At 49.1% G+C, this 2,593-nt stretch overlaps 1 protein-coding gene across 1 annotated transcript in view; it reads left to right on the top strand.

The window, feature by feature from the left end:
• Nucleotides 1-2,593, top strand: part of Ell (elongation factor for RNA polymerase II) — a 53,937-nt gene that overhangs the window by 34,540 nt on the left and 16,804 nt on the right. The gene's annotated exons all lie outside the window — the stretch shown is intronic.

Below are 2,593 nucleotides of genomic sequence, written 5' to 3' on the forward strand. Positions count from 1 at the left end.
TGAGCCACCATGTGGTTGCTGGGATTTGAACTCTGGACCTTCGGAAGAGCAGTCGGGTGCTCTTACCCACTGAGCCATCTCACCAGCCCCTCTAAATAACTTTTTATTTGAAGTTGCTGCCTCACCACTGGCCTGCTCAGTGCCCTCTAGCCCATGAGATGAGGTGGCTGTGGTGCATTCCCTGTGTCTCTTAGGGCTCTGGGGCTATGTGCATGTCTGAGTGGGAAAGGTCATCTTGGCCACTGGCCCCTCCTGGGCATTGGCCATGGGGCTGCAGTCCCCAGGTCAGGCTGGGTGGGGCACTAGTGTTCCCACCTCTCTCCTGAGAGTGCCAAGATCCTACAGGTCAGCTCTTACATCTGCCTGTGAATGGTAACCAGAAACATGGCATGCCTCAGCTGCCCACATAGCCTACAGTTGCTGGACCATGAAGCCCTAGGGAACACAGCCATTAAGGATAGCTTCATCCCCGTTTTAGTCCAGGTTCTCTAGAGAACCAGAACCAATAGTGTATGCATAGACAAAAGGGATTTATTAGAATGGCTCTCAGGTTGTGGTGCAGCTGGTCCTCCAATGGCTGTCTGCCAGCGGAAGACCCAACAGTCCAGCAGTTGTTCAGTCCATGAGACTGGATGTCTCAGCTTTTCCTTAGCAGGCACCATAACCCTGAAGAAGTAGGCTCTGATGCCAGTGAAGGAGTAGACTTGCTAGATAGAGCAGAGCAAGGGCAAGCAGGCAAAGTGTCCCTTCTCTCATGTCCTTCACCTAGGCTGCAGGCAGAGGGCCCAGGGTAAAGGTGGATTCTACCCACATCAGAGATCTGGACTAGAAGCACATCTTCCCACTTCAAATGACTCAATCAAGGAAAACCTTCCTTATAGGTGTACCCAAATACTTTGGTTTTAGTTAATTCTAGATGTAGTCAAGTTGGTGAGCAAGAATAGACATCACAGTCCCATAATTGTGGCCAATGAACAATGGGTTTATTCTACAAGATTCGTACCAGCCTTGTCTTTTACCACTTCTGTGCTTTGGTCAGAGGCCACAGCTCATTTGTGTGTAGTACACTACTACCCCACTTGTCATCCTAGGCTGGCTTCAAACTCATGGTTCTTCTGCCTCAGCCTCCTTTAGAACATGCCACCTGTTAAGGGTCTTGATGTCACACACCACTGGGCTGGATGTCTGGTATCCTTTTGCCTCTGCAGTCAGTGTAGCCAGAGCCTGACTCTAGGAACCTATGATGCTCAGCACAGACCTGATGATGGCCACCCAGGACCCTGGTGTCAGTAGAGTCCCAGAAGCAGTGCCTTGGCATGGGTCTCATACTCAAACCCCAGGCCCCTGTAACATTTGCCTGTGTGCCCTGCTCCTTCATGAACCTTGAGCTGGACCATCCTTGGCCTCTGGCTGTATGGGCATTGAAGCTGCAGCCTCTAAGCAATAGTAAATACTGCCTGGCTGACCCTATGATGAACAATACTTGGTGTCTGTGGCTATGTAGCATGGTTCAACCCGAGTGTACCACCCATGTTTGCAGCTGGTGAGGCAGGATGGTCAGAGACTGAGATGTTGTCTGTGTGTCTAGAGTCAGGGACTGTAGAAGGACTTGGATTGCCATTGGGCATGCCTGTTGTACTGTCTTTTAGGACAGTGTTTCTCAATTTTCCTAACACTACAGCCCTTTAATCCAGTTCCTCATGGTGTGGTGACCCCCAACCATAAAATTATTTCCGTTGCTACTTCATAACTGTGATAAATGGTAATGTAGATATCTGTTTTCTGATGGTCCTAAGTGACCCCTTGTGAAAGAGTTGTTCCACCTCCAAAGGTTATCAGGATCCACAAGCTGAGCAGACAGGGACTGCATAAGGAAGGATGTGGAAAATTCCAAAATGTTCAGGACCAGTGTTAGCTTAGTGAAGAGGCTGGGCAGGCTGCCCAAAGGGATAGTGTGGGGAGGGGAAGGAAGCCAAATCCCCCGTGTGCTCTCTGAGACCTGCTGAGATCAAGATTAGGCCAATGCAGACAGTGGTCGTCCCTGCAGCACTCTTGGGTGTGTAGGCTACTGGGTGTGTCTTGAAGACCAAGGGCCACACAACCACAAAAGCATTCCTTGTTTGCTTTTTGTTGGTTTTCTTGAGACAGGGTTTCACTGTGTACTCCCTGTGTCCTGGAACTCACTCTGTAGACCAGATTGGCTCAGAGATGCTCCTGCCTCTGCCTGCTGGGATTAAAGGCATGAGCCACCATGCCCTGCCCGGCAATATGTTAATTTCTTTGAGACAGAATTCATGTGGTGGCTAGCCTTGTTAGCCCTGTTTGGTTTTTTAAGATTTAATTTCAGGGCAGCAGTTTAAAGCAGTAGCTGTTGTTGCAGAGGACTCAACTTAGGTTCCCAGCACCTACATAGTGAGCAGCAGGGAGACTCATCCAGGGCACCTGTGCCCTCTCCTGAGCTCAGGCACCAGCAGCACCTGTGATACACAGGCACACAGACAGGCAAAGCACTGGTGCCCAGAAAATAAATCATTTAAATTTTGCTTTTTTCTTTTTTCTTTTTCTTTTCTTTTCTTTTCTTTTTTTTTTTTTT

This window comes from Mus caroli, chromosome 8, assembly GCF_900094665.2.
Source record: "Mus caroli chromosome 8, CAROLI_EIJ_v1.1, whole genome shotgun sequence".
In the NCBI taxonomy this organism is placed as follows: domain Eukaryota; kingdom Metazoa; phylum Chordata; class Mammalia; order Rodentia; family Muridae; genus Mus; species Mus caroli.